Source organism: Gymnoscopelus braueri (genome assembly GCF_963280865.1).
Source record: "Gymnoscopelus braueri genome assembly, chromosome: 1".
NCBI lineage: Eukaryota > Metazoa > Chordata > Actinopteri > Myctophiformes > Myctophidae > Gymnoscopelus > Gymnoscopelus braueri.
In genome coordinates this window covers 48,069,341-48,084,324 of record NC_137603.1, presented here as the reverse complement: position 1 = coordinate 48,084,324, position 14,984 = coordinate 48,069,341, and the positions used below count along the sequence as shown (strand labels likewise).

Genomic DNA, 14,984 nt, shown 5'->3' with positions numbered 1-14,984 from the left:
TCCCTGGTGGAAATATAACATACTGTAGAGCTTATTTCATCTCTGGACTCTGGTTGACCTGCGTCCTTCTAAGTATATTCATACAGCATGTGACATGGGGTCGAATGACGTCATGGATAGGTAATGTCACAGGAGAGTCCAAACAACAGCAATACACACACACACACACACACACACACACACACACACACACACACACACACACACACACACACACACACACACACACACACACACACACACACACACACACACACACACACACACACACACACACACACACACAATATACTTGCTAAATGTCAAATAGACCCCTCTAGTGATTAATTGGTGGCTCACAGGCAAGTGAGACATGTTTTTTCTCATGTTTCTGCATCACGTTTGACAATCATTTTGTCCTAGAAAGACCGGAGGCCCACCTAAATGTAGGCTACATTGAGATTTAACATTTAAATGACTTAAAATATTGTCCGCCAAAGTGCTGAAATGGACAACAATAAACACCTCAGGCGTCTGCTTTTGTTGGATTAAATTGGCTTGGTTTACCATAGCAGTAAACATAACAATTTATAAGTAAGACACGCGAACGCTGGAAGCGAACGCAGCTCGAAAATATTGTGTATTTACGGACTTGTAATCCGTGTTATTTCACAGTGATGGGGAGAGAACATTGACATTGTGTGTGTGTGTGTGTGTGTGTGTGTGTGTGTGTGTGTGTGTGTGTGTGTGTGTGTGTGTGTGTGTGTGTGTGTGTGTGTGTGTGTGTGTGTGTGTGTGTGTGTGTGTGTGGTGTATTTACGGACTTGTAATCCGTGTTATTTCACCGTGATGGGGAGAGAACCTTGGCCGCGTTTCCCAAAGAGATTCGCAGAGATGCTGCGTTGAGATCCTGCGCAGGTTGTACGACGGGTCTTACGTGCGTCCACACAGGCTGCGCAGTATCATAGCAGGCACGTAGATTTCAGGTCATGCGTAGCCTACGCAGCTTGCGTAAGAGCCTGGGACCCGGCGAAACCTCCGCTCTACCCTCATTAGTAGCAGCTGGTTGTGCCCAACGTGCTATCGGTTCCCACGTCCACGGCGTTACGTGACACACACAACACACACAACACACAACACACATATAATTTATATATATATATATATATATATATATATATATATATATATATACACACACACACACACACACACACACACACACACACACACACACAGTCAACGCACTGCGACATGCCGTGTCTATAGCTTGCATATCTGTTCTTTTGGGTAGGGCGGGCGGCTGCGCGGCTTCTAGCCCTGGTTCAGAGCGTTAGTGAGTGCTCAAGAGTAGTGAAAATAAACAAAACCATTTTGCTACTCACAGAAGCAAAGGCTGTTTTGTGTTGTTGAAAGTCTATTCTCGGAGGTGGGAAGCCTCTCAGCACCCCACCTACTCTGTAAAATACACTTTTTGGGCAGAAAATAAAATATGTCAGCGAGACGGAAATTATTTTTATTTACTCTACAGATTTTGGTTAATGGTAAGTTCAATCCTCCAGATCTGTAGAGGGCACTGTGGAGTAAATACAAATAATTTCCGTCTCGCTGACATATTTTATTTGCTGCCCAAAAAGTTTATTTTACAGAGTAGTTGGGGTGCTGAGAGGCTTCCCACCTCCAAGAATAGAACACAAAACAGCCTTTGCTTTGGTGAGTAGCGAAATGGTTTTGTTTATTTTCACTACTCTTGAGCACTCGCATGGCAGCGGAATTCCTTGTACAAGCGCAGAGCGAGGGGTCTTCCAGGGCGTTAGAGGGAACTCACTAACGCTCTGAACCAGGGCTACACTGCTTCGTCCTCTATGCATGAACCCGAAGTTTACAAATTGTACTCTCACGGATGATCCGATCGTCTGATAAAAATATTAAGCATATGCCAAGTTAACTAAAGGTATAAATGATGCTGAGCTAAACATGTTTCCTTAATTTTGAAGTTTTATAGTTAAACGTTATGATGAAAGTCCCCAGTTCCTCTCACAAAGTGACAGCTGTTGTGCTCGCCATGTTTATGAATGGTTAAAAAATCCTTTGAAACTAGCAGATCTACAAGCTCACAACGCTTCACAAGCTTGTAGATCTGCTATTTTCAAAAGATTTTAATACATATTAAATTTGGGAAATGGGACATTCTGCATTCCTTTACTTTTGGTATTTTAAGTATATTTAATTTACTTGCATAATGGGGACACTTTAGTGTTTTATTTACCTTGCAGATATCACCTCACCGCTGTAATTTAATTCATAAATATATTATTCAAAAGTTGTATTTGGAGTGGACTGCTTCAGGACATCTGACAGTTGGCTCTGGTATTTTTATGATCCATTTCACTTTCCAAAGGGTGTTTAAACTGCTGTGTAGCGTAGGACAGCACTACGTAGTTTACGTAGGCTTTACGTAGGCGTCGTCCAGGAGGTCTTCACGTCCATGCTGTCTCGCGAATGTAGTTTTAGCACACACGTAACGCCGTGCGATTGAGAACCTACGACGATGGTATCTCCTGAAGCCAGTTTAGATGGCACGTTGGGCACACACAGCTGCTACTAACGAAGATAGTGCGTGGCGGGGTTTCTACTGCGCAGGTGCGTGGAGGCTCTTACGCAGCTTCTAGGCTGCGCACGAGCTCAAATTCGTTTGGGAAACCCCATTGACATTATGTGTGTGTGTGTGTGGCTTCGCCACGCCTCCTTCCGCGTTCGCAATAATCCTTAGGGGTCTATTTCATTAAAGCATTAATAGAGGAATGACGATATGTTGCATAATATGGCAGTATAGATGTTAGACAAGGAGAGCGAGCATAAGAGGAAACAGACAAGAAAATGGCTACTTTTAATAGCTATAGAGAGAAAGTGTTCACCACCAAAATATATATTAAAATGTTCATATTAAGGACTTCCAACAATAATGTGCACTACATGTACCCAAGAGTTTTAGAGATACTAGTGTGGTTGAGATGCTGTGCTTGTGCGTTACCTTCAGCAGCATGGCCAGCATGGTGAGCATGGTGTCTATGTTCTCCTGTATTTTGCCCTGAGTCTGCAGCAGAGTGGAGCGTTGAAGTAGCAGCTTCAACTCCTGCAGTGGTGGAAAGAGTAACACAACCACATCACCTCAGTCAAAGTATGGATACTCCATGACGAATAAAACTCATTCCATTTTCTAAAGTCAAAGTAGGCCTACAGTACAGATAGCCCATGTCAAATAATACTCAGTTCATTCCTACTCGAGTCAATGTATACATAGTACCACAAATCAAGGGTGCCTGCAGGTATCAGGAAGTAAAATATATAGTTAGATTTTGTAGTTTTTATCATATTTGTTTTCATTCAGTTTATTACTATTAGTATAATTAGTATTTTACATTTTGGTCTAATTACCAGATTTCAAATTATTTTGAAAATATTCAGACTTTCAGGTGATAAGCACCTCAGAATTCTCTGCATCTCCGGCTGATATTTCTGTCAGCGTTTGAGATATTTTTTCCCACGGTATATTTTCATCTAGACTTGTCAAACCAATTCCTGCTTTGAATTACAATCACGCAACCTTTACAAAAATGAATGCAGAGAGAATTTATCCTGCTGGATAGGTAATCCAGCAGGATTCAAGTTTCTACAAGTAGATGATGATTTTCTGATTTTCTTTAGAAGTCAGCACATTGCTGTGTTATTTCACATAACGAACACATTTACAGAACTTCTAATGCACTGATGTAGTGTCAGTGATGGGCAAACTGAGGTTTTCTGAACCTCTGAACCTTTTCAGCCAATTGTATTGAGAATGGGTTCATTACTCAAAGCTTGAATTAAAACAAGCTGTAAACATGATTGTCATCTACTGGTGAAATGGGTGTAGTGCAGTCAAATGAGGCAGAAAACTGCAGGTCTGCTGCCCCTCTTATTTCTTTTAAAAAACAACTAAAGACAACTTTCTGTTTGCTGCTGCCTTTGATTGAGTTATTATTTATTTTTTCTCTTTTCTTTTCTACTCTGCACTATAACGGTATCTATTCATTTCTACTTTTGTTTTATGCATCCTAATGTCATTTTATAGTGTTATTATTGTGTTTCCTTTGCTTGATGTGTAAAGCACATTGAATTGCCTTGTTGTTGAAATGTGCAATAAATACAAATAAAATTGCCTTGCTGCATTACCCGAGTTTGAAAAGCTCTACAAAAAAGATTTAGATTGACTGATCTTGATTTACTGATTGATTTGTTTACATGGTTACAAATGGATATTATGTTATTATATACAAGGCAGAGAGTGTGCTTGGGGTCATGTGACAAGGGAGTGTGCATGTGTGATGGAGGATTAAATGTTTAAAGGGATTTTTTGTGATTGCAGGAAAGTTACCTGCTGAGTGGCGGAGGAGTCCTGGGCCAGTGTGTCAGGGTCATACATGGGTTCCAGAGCCTTCAGAGCCATTTCTGGACGCCCCAGCTGCTGCTGCAGCGTAGACAGGCAGAGACGGGCTTCAAGGTGCTAGGGGGCCATCTGCACGACCTTGTTGTAGCTCTCTGCTGCGTTCTCAATATGACCTAACGCCTTCAAACACTCTGGGAAGAGAGAGAGAGGGAGATCAGTTTTGTTTTTCTTTTTGTCTTTTCGTCCTTACATGGGTCTATCAATCCATCTAGACGTGCATCATAGCCACAGTTCTACGTTTTCTGCACACCATGCTGTGCGGAGTCAATGCATGTACTGCAGAGCTCTGTCTTGCATGGTGACAATCCCTTGATGCAACCAGAAGTTTACTACATATATTTCACTTTCCAATTATTAAATAGACCCCCTCACATTTATATCCAAGAATGCATTTTTACCTCCCTATTTATATTTCCTCATAATCATTAGAAAGTAGACTCAACAGGCTCAAAATCTCCAGCAATAAACAGGTCCATTACTGCCTGCAGTGATCTCCGTTGCCCTGCCTGTGTTCAGCTGTGTAATATTGTTTGAACACTGTGGGAAAGAGGGAGAGATGTTTCAGTTTCATATCTGTTGATTTCGTGTTTCTGATGATTTCTACTGACTGACACAGCGCTGTGTGGTTGTCAAGGCATTTTCAAGCTCCACATACAGTACTTAACTCATGTAGTAGAATTAACTACGAATTAACAAATTCATATCATGTTGTACCGCTATATCATCTGTCGGGTGGGAATCTCATATGTCCAAAACTTTACTTTTTAGGATTCAAATTTGAAAATAGTAGATCGACAAGCTCAAAATGCATCGCTTCGAGCCACGTTTGGATCTGCTACTTTTGAGTGACGCTGTAGTACAGTATAATCAAGTAGGGCGTTAATTTACGGAAAAACACATAGGAGGTTTCTGCCCGACAGCAATGATGTGATTGTGTGTGTGTGTGTGTGTGTGTGTCCTCGTGTGTGTCCTACCAGCGTGTCTAAGCCAGACCACAGCCAGGTTGTATTTGACAGATGTGACCAGGGCAGAGAGGAGTGGCAGGGCTGAGGTATACTGGCCCTCCTCCAGATAAGCTTCAGCTACGTCCAGATACAGGGGCCTCCTACCTCCTCTGGACTCTGCTCCATTAACTCTGTCAGCAGTGCCTATGAGGAGGAATAGACACAAGTATAAATACAGATACAGGCACACTATGCTTAGATTTTACTTTTTGCCAGTAGCCAGCCAGGCTAGTCACTTAGAATGTCTACTAGCTGGGGATGCAGTTACTACTAGTCTTGTTATGTACTGGTAGATTTCAAGCTAACTAATAAGAATACAAATAATAACTTTATTTATATAACATGTTTCTTATCAATGTTACATGCTTAGACAAGGGCAAACAATGACATGTCATGTAGTCAAATAAATTAACCAAACTAAAAACTGTACAATAAAAATAGAGCAGAGGGGTTTTACACAAATGGTACCTTGCACATTAATCAGGAAACAGTGTTGTGGCCTTGGATTACCTGGGAACTGTGTTTAATGCGTTGTGCTTGTACTGAACTGTTGTGAAATAACCTGAACTGAACTTTCAATATATTGTGTGTGTGTGTGTGTGTGTGTGTGCAACGGTGTGAATTAATAGGGTGAGTAGGGAAGAGTGTGGTGCTAACCACGAACACTTCAATACATGTTATGTAGTGGTTACTGGTTAAGAATGAACATTTTGTCAGGTGAAAAGCCGGACTATTTTGTATTTAACTATTGTGATATCACTCAAATTGAGAAGAAGTTTCACTTTGTATTCAGTCCGTCATACCATGAGTTGCATCAGAAATTATTTTTAAAGTGTCAAACCTCAGATTTGATAGTCAGTGATGCAGAGAGACTTCAATGGCTTTTTAAACAAAAGGTATTTGCATTTGCATTTGGGATAAGCGAACAAAGAGAACATAATTCGATATGATATTATACTGGCTCTTGTGTAATTTTCTTTGTCTAAATTGTGCTTATCGTGCAGCTTTCAATTATTGAGAGTTTTGTCAAATTTGTTAAATTATGTTTTTGGTGTCTTATAATACCATTAGGAATGAGTCTTGGGACAATCCATGAAAATAAGAATTAATTAATTCTTTCATTCATTCATTCATTCATTCATTCATTCATTCATTCATTCATTCATTCATTCATTCATTCACAGACTTACTTCCAGGGGTTTGAAGATCTGCTTGTGTATTAGACAGACCATTAGTTTGGCCCTGATGTCCACCGGCACAGTGTCTGGTATCTCCACCTCCATTATTTCACCTGGAGATCGGTATATATATTTTCATACCAACAGTGTGTCCAGTTAATGTTTATTTTGAAATGAAAGAAAACTACAAATGCAATCCCAACCCCAAGGCGGTTGCTTCGCACGTTGCTGGAGTTATAGCACAGATAACTTGAACTGTATATATGTCACAGGGTGAATGGAGATCCAGGGTGATTGAAGACAGAGCGCTCGTTTTTAGGCACGGGGCTTCGGGGCGAGGCGGGGCTTTTCGAGATAGGGTTTATTAGCGAGGCTCGCGAGGAGGAGGAGGAGAAGGAGGACGCGGCACTGCGAGGCGGGGGTTTATTACGTGAGGCGAGGAGGAGCTCCTCCTCGCGAAATAAACCGTCCTCCTTCTGAGAAGGGGGACGGTTTATTTCGCGAGGAGGAGCTCCTCCTCGCGAAATAAACCGTCCTCCTTGGGAGGGACGAGGAAGGGGAGGAGAGCACGGGAGGAGAGAGAGAGAGAGAGAGACACGGACGAGGAAGGGGAGGAGAGCACGGGAGGAGAGAGAGAGAGAGAGAGACACGGACGAGGAAGGGGAGGAGAGCACGGGAGGAGAGAGAGAGAGAGAGAGAGAGAGAGAGAGAGACACCGACGAGGAAGGGGAGGAGAGCACGGGAGGAGAGAGAGAGAGAGAGAGAGAGAGAGAGACACGGACGAGGAAGGGGAGGAGAGCACGGGAGGAGAGAGAAAAGACGAGGAAGGGGAGGAGAGCACGGGAGGAGAGAGAAAAGACGAGGAAGGGGAGGAGAGCACGGGAGGAGAGAGAAAAGACACACGCACACGCACACGCTTGTCCACGACGGAGGCGCGCCGACAAGTGGAGCTTGAGGCCGAGGAAGCGCGCCCTCGCGCCTCACGGCGCGAGTGCCCGCGCTGACCGGCCGATGCTCCACTTGTCGACTCAGCGCCGTTTGAGTTGTAAACCGATAGGGACAGAATAGTTCTTTTCATGGATCACTGTGTGCGTGTGTGTGTGTGTGTGTGTGAGTGTGTGTGTGTGTGTGTGTGTGTGTGTGTGTGTGTGTGTGTGTGTGTGTGTGTGTGTGTGTGTGTGTGTGTGTGTGTGTGTGTGTGTGTGTGTCAGGGAGAAACTAAAACAAAAGCCAGCAGAACACAATAAAAGTATCTTAACAGTCCATTGAAAGCATGAGCGCGTGTGCGTGCGCGCGCATGTGTGTGTGTGTGTGTGTGTGTGTGACTGTGTGTGTGTGGGTGGTCGCGGCCATATGTGCTTGTGCACAAGCCTGGCTTGTGGCTCCCTCTAGTGTTTCTTCTACAGAATTGCTGGGTGGGTAAAAACGAGCGAGCCTTCTTCAATCACCCTGGTTCTCCATTCACCCTGTAACATATACACTGAGGGCCACTCACCAAGAAACTCTTCTTTTACCACTTCTTCTTCTGTCGTTGGCTCCGTGGCCTCCTTCTCCTTGTCCTTCTCCTCCTTCATACTCATCTGCTCCATCTGCACTGATGTGTCTGCTGTACTTTCATCCCTCACCAAGACTATACCACAGAACTGGACCAGGATCTAGGGAAAACACACATAATTTCAGACACTTCAAGTATACATGCTCAAGCAATTTTCCAAGTAGTAGTTTTTTATATACAATAGAACACTCGCGCACGTCTCTAGACATCTCCCAACAGGACGTGCGGTTCAATGCAAGAACAATTTACAAAAAGTAACCTTCAAAAGAAGGGACCGCACACACTATTTTTATTTTATTTATTTTCTGACTTGTTTTCATTTTTCATTGCAATTGTGTCTTATTTTTCTGTATTGTCTTTTGTTTTAATGGTACAAGGAGAAACCAGGGTTGTGGCTCTTTCGGAGCGGGAACTTTGGGGGGGTGGGAGGGTTAACATACATTCACTGTTTTTTGTATACTCATTATTATAGACCTGTATGTGAAAATATAAAATAAAAAAACCTTGAACAAAAAAAAAAAAAAAGAAGGGACCGCACACTCCTCAAATGGATGACTTGCTTTATTGATGCAGTGATGCACAACACGTTTTGCTATCACCTGAGGAAGCATCAAGCGAAACACATTGTGCATCACTGCATCAAAAATGCAAGTCAGCCTGCATTTGAGGAGGGTGCGGTCCCTTCTTTTGAAGGTTACTTTTTGTATTATTTAGTTGTTTTATATGTTTTATTATATTTGCATGCAGAAGCTAAATATTTGAATATTCGGATGAACATTCCAGTTTGCTTCTCTGTCACCCACATACATACATACACACACACACACACACACACACACACACACACACACATAAGGTGTTACCTGCATGGCCTTGCTGTGTTGGTGGTTGGCAATGAACAGCTCGGCGGCCATGTTGGTGAGCTCATCGGTGATGAGGTCAGGGTGTCTGCCCAGGGCCTCGTCCATCACGCCCAGTGCCGACGGCAGATCATTACTCTCATAGTAACTCCTGTGCATGTGTGCAGACAGACACACAGGATTCAACTCCCAGAACATCTTGAAAATGTGTCACGTGCAACTAAATGCTTGATACACCAGGGAATCCCTGAAGCTGAAGTTAAATAATGACAGCTGAACAAGTGATACCTTTTGATGTCTTCAAAATGACACCAATACGGCACTTCTGGGTATTCTAAAACAGTGGTTCCCAAACTTTTTAGCTCAAGACCCAAAAGAGAAATTAGACGTTTGCCCGGGACCCAAACTAGAGAAAATAGCAGATCTACAAGCTCACAACGCGTCGCTTCGTGCCGTGTTGCGAGCTTGTGGATCTGCTATTTTCACTACTTCTTAAACATTTTTTTTACATTTATTTACGGAAATTCCATTTTTTTAATTTTATTTATGAAATACTTTTTGGAAACATTTTGGAATTGTTTTTAATTGATGAAAAGTTGTGACGTTTTTTGTTTAAACTTTTTGAAATCTTTTGAAATAATATATGAATATATATTTTTTATGTAGGAAACGAGAAGAAAGGGGATATTTACTCGCAACCCATAAAATTTGGTCCGCGAGCAAAACATGGGTCTCCTTCCCGGCCCACTGTTTGGGGAGACAGTGTTCTAAAACATGTGTACGTGTCGCTCCTCACCTGGCCATGTCTTTGGACAGCTGGATGAAGTCTTGTCCGCTCTCCATCGGCAACAGCGACAGGATGCGGCGGTAGCCGTCCATGCACTGCTTGTGCTCTCCTAGCTGCATGTAGAGGTTGGAGCGCTCCCACAGGAAGCGCACGTTGGTGGGGTCGTACTTGATGGCTGTCGGGGGGTAGAGAGATTGAAATGACGATATGAGCAACTAACATTTAGTCGTAAGATGGTGTCCCATGCCAAAATTAGCCAATCTACTTGCTCACAACGTGTTGCAGTTGTAAGCTTGTAGAGCTGCTATTTTCAGGCATAAAGGAGTAGTTCCCCCCAAAAAGTGACTTATTTTCTATCAATTAAATTCAAGGGGATTTTTTTCTGAGCCAATAATTTGATGTCCGGTGGAGTCTCCTACTGCCGATGACCCGGTCATCAAATTATTGGCCCAGGAATGCAACAAAAACAAAAAATAGAAAATAAGTAATTTTTTTGGGTGAACTACTACTCCTTTTTCAGTGTGCACGTGCCTGTGACCTACCCTTGCCGTAGCAAACCACAGCCTGCCGCGTGTTGCCTTGCTCCAGAGACATCTCCGCCAGTTTGACCCACTCCTCGCAGTCGGAGGGGTTGAGGTGAGCTGCGATCAGCCCAAACTGCAGCGCCTTGTCCACGTCCTCGTTGTCTTCATAGATCATGGCCAGGGTGGAGAAGGGCTCGTAGGCCAGAGGAGCTGAAGGAGGAAGCGTTAGGGGAGATATTAATCTGGCAGCTGATTTGGCAGCTTTTTATCTTATCTATTTAAATGAACACAGCGCAAAATAGCGGAAAAGGCTGATCTACAAGCTTACAACACGTGTTGTAAGCTTGTAGATCTGCTATTCCTGCTATTTCTGAAATATGTTTGAAAACGTATAAAAAGATTTTTTGGCAAGGATTATGCAAAAAGAATTGCGATTAGGCGATTATGTAATAATTGTGACAGGCCTACAAGGGAGAGGGAAAAGGAATATGTGGGAATGCTAGCTATTTAGAGTCACATCTCACTCACACACACAGTTCCTTACCCTGTCTGATAATCTCCATGCACATCACGATGGCATCGTCCTTCTCTCCTCGGGCATAGCGGATGTTGGCTTCACCCATCAGGCCCCGCAGAGCCCGGGGCAGCTTGCTGCGGTGACGACGATCCTGGGCGGACACGCACACACACACACACACACACACATTGTACTTGATGACTTGAATACATAGGACCACAATGGAAACAAGCCCTCAGGGCGTTTTGTGTTATCCTTACCTCTGTACCTTTTGCAAACTGTTAATTAAGTATTCAATCAATCAAAAAAACACATACACACACTCATTGCATGAGTTCAAAAAAATTGCGTGATTCTCGTCTCTGTGAACTATCACTCGATGTCGTTTCTTTACTATGACTTAATATCGAATCATGACCCTCAGAAAACTGTTCTCACTGTACACAGACACAACACAAATCATGAAAAGCAAGAGCGTGCTGCATACTTAACCTCCCCAACAACATCCACTCTCCTCCTCCCCCTCACCTTCATCATCTTCCTGTTCTCGCGGTTCAGCTCCATCTCCAAGGCGAACACATCCCCTACGCTCTGCTTCTCGGCCCCCTCCTCCTTCTCGGACACCTCCTCATCCTCGTCTTTGTCCTTCTTCTTCTTCTTCCTCCTGCTTCTCCCACCTGGCCTCTTCGCCCTACACACCACCTCCTTCTCCTTATAGTCCTCATCTTTTTCATCATCAACGTAGCTCATAGAGTCTGACTCGTTGTTGGCGTCCTCCTCCTCCTCCTCTTCCTCTTCCGAAGAAGATGGCTGCTGTATTCTGTCTTCCAACATGGAGGCGAAGGCCTGCTGGACCACAGGGCTGACTCCCTCCTCCACGTTACCTTGGAGGCTGAGGCCACCCATTTTCTGTCAGTGCTTATTGACACATCTGTCACCCAATCACCATGGCCCTGGGTAAAATTCAAGGAAGCAAAATTTAAAGAAAATGGAAATAAATTATAAAAATGAATTTTTTTAATCGGTACTTGAAATTCAATGTTATTCTGTAAAACCTGTGATTTGCAAGTAGGAATGAAAGCGAGTGTGTATATGACAGAGTGTGTTCATATATTGATGGTGCGTTACATTTTAAATACTAGGATATGAGTGTGTTTAGTATGAATAACTACAGTAGCGAATGTTATAGCAGGGGTACCGAAAGACCCAAAGGAGAAATGTGGTATCAGCCCTGGACCAAACGTCCAAAAATACATTACAAATAAATCACTTATGCCCTATTTCAATGATAGTGAAAATAGCTGATAAGCTTTTTTTGATACGTTTTTGAAAAATAAATCTTTAATTATTTTGTGAAGATTTCAATGTTTAGGATTTTATTCCTGACCCAATACAAATGGGTCTGTGACACAAAATGGGTCAGTCATGACCCAATGTTTTGGAAATACTATTATAGTGACATACCTTCAGAGTGAGTGTATGACAGTGCGTGTCCATATCCCAGAGAATGGCAGTCCTGTCATAGGATCCAGACACCAGTAGTCTACCTAGACAGACAACAGGACAGGAGAGCATAAAAGATCAGGATCACTTAACACATTGAATGCCGAAAACGGTCCGGACCGTTTTTGACCCAATTCTATTTTTATACATGTGGGCCACGTGGGGCGCTAAAACGAAACTTTGACATCACCCAAGGAGTTTCTGAGAAGAAGAGGCTGGATCTGGCTCCATGTCAAAAATCCTTCCGGTCGGCGTTTTCAATGTTATCTCCTTGACTAAAAGCTTAATATCTCCATTTCTTTTTAACGTGGTGAAAACGAGCCGTTTTCGATCGGCGATCACGCTGCAATGGAGGATCGCGTTAGAAATATTATTGTTCCAGGCGTTAGTCGGGACCCTCCGCCGTCTCGCACGCACGCTTTGTTTACATGCACTTCCGCGTCGGGGCTTCTACAGCACGAAACGTATAACGCAAATGGATGGAAGAAATGCAGGCACTCAACGTATAATATTTTAATAAACCTCTGGCACCCAATGTGTTAAACAAACTTATAGTAGTAATATGACAGGAAGTGAAAGACTCATCACATAACTCCTCTTGTCTTGTCGACACCTTGTTATCTGTTATCTCATGTACTGTCATCTCCGTACCCAGCTAAAACGTCCTTCATTACATGATGAACTGATACAGCCGGCTGGACTCCTGTATTCATAAATGTCCAAATGTGATGATGACCGAGTTACAGAAAACAAAGGGTTCTCCTTTACTGTCAGAAATGTTCTCTGGAATGAACTATTTGATTGTATCTCAGTCCGCATTTTGTTCCTGTTTGGCTCTGCGTTCCTTTTTATTATTATTTAAAGGTTGATCTTTACTTACAATATTTTTAGATCTATCAGTAGTGTAAATGTTTCCAGTTCTTACCATCAGATGAGAAGAAACAGGAGCTGACACTACCAGCATGACCTTTACTTAGTGTCAACCCCCCGCTGGAGCGAAACCCCCCCGTCTGAATGTCCCACAGACGCAGAGTTTTATCCCACGAGGCAGTGCACAGGAAGCGACCGTCAGACGTGAAGCAACAGTTGGACACAACGTTGCTATGGTTACTGCAGGGAGAGACAGAGTGAGACAGAGGGGCATAGAGCCAATTTCCATGTCATTTCCATATTTTACATTACGGAAACATGAATGACATCCACTATGTTAAACCCAGCAGCTCTCAGTGGCTAATCAAACACCTGTTGATGCTGATGGTGGTTTTCAGAGCCAGCAGGTCCCACAGCCTGACTGTCCTGTCTGCAGACACTGAGGCTACATGCTGGCCTTGAGAGTCAAACCTGCACCGCGTTATGGTGGACCTGTGATGGTCTGGAATAGAAAAAGGAACATACATACGCACAGACAGACAGACAGACAGACAGACAGACAGATACCTTTATTGATCCCGCGGGGGCAATTCAGGCGCCAGAGACAGCACAGCAGTAAAAGTTACAGATACAGGGCATGGAAGTACGGAAGGTACAGAAGAGTAACATCACAATAAGACACCCTCAAACAAACTCATTTTAATAAATGTATACAGACTTATACAGAAGTTGAACGCATGTTAAGTTAACATAATAACACTACAACTACTTCTAATGTTACTACTACTGCACTGCTTCTACCAGCACTGCTACTACTAGAACTACTACCCATTATACTTTTTAATGATGTTACCTGTGATATGATGTATTTTCTTGTTAGTATCAGAAATGTAGAGGGCATTTTCCGTGTCCGCAGCACACACTACTAACTTCTCATCAGCCGACACGCTGCAGGACGTCAGCAGACCTGCGTGGCTTGACTGCCACTATACAGTATGACATAGAAATAAATCACACTATATACATAAACGCACCGTCGCACACACATGAACACTATACTGTATATCGTCACTGTCGGGTGGAAATCTTGTATGTCCAGATGGACTATAACCTGTGTTCCAATGGATCCGATGTAGTTATTGTTCAGTCACAAGTTCAAGAACTTTTCATTCGTTAAATATGTATAAACCCACTGACAGCATTAACCACTTGAAAATCTTTCAAAATAGCCGCTTAAGCTTAAAATGTGTCACATCGCGACGCGTTGTGAGCTTGTAGAACAGCTATTTTATCAATAGATTTTAATCTATAACACTTGCATCACGACGAAGGGCATACATTTATGAAAAAACATAAAAGGTTGAAATAAGGAGATACAAGGTTTCTGCCCGACAGCAACGATATTCTACAAAGAAATAAATAGCCAAACGTAAACTATAGAACATAAGCAGACCTGCATGACTTGACCTCCACTACAGGGAATACACACACACACACACACACACACACACACACACACACACACACACACACACACACACACACACACACACACACACACACACACACACACACACACACACACACACACACACACACACACACACACACACACTTACAGGAGGAGGTGATGTGACGATAAGAGGGGGGGAAGAGGAGCTGATGTCTTGTTGGAGTGAGGAGAGATGAGGAGAAGGTGATGATGATGATGAGGGGTG

The 14,984-nt window shown here is 43.1% G+C and overlaps 1 pseudogene across 1 annotated transcript in view; it reads right to left on the bottom strand.

Annotated features, from left to right (window-relative positions):
- LOC308088817 (general transcription factor 3C polypeptide 3-like) overlaps positions 1–14,984 on the bottom strand; it is a 115,202-nt pseudogene that overhangs the window by 15,888 nt on the left and 84,330 nt on the right. Inside the window, exons 3-12 of the transcript in view lie at positions 11,422–11,777; positions 10,921–11,044; positions 10,395–10,586; positions 9,862–10,027; positions 9,069–9,216; positions 8,146–8,305; positions 6,663–6,763; positions 5,443–5,616; positions 4,397–4,599; positions 3,014–3,115 (exon numbers count right to left, since the gene is read on the bottom strand). The product of the transcript in view is annotated as a general transcription factor 3C polypeptide 3-like (transcript). The remainder of the gene's footprint in view (positions 1–3,013; positions 3,116–4,396; positions 4,600–5,442; positions 5,617–6,662; positions 6,764–8,145; positions 8,306–9,068; positions 9,217–9,861; positions 10,028–10,394; positions 10,587–10,920; positions 11,045–11,421; positions 11,778–14,984) is intronic.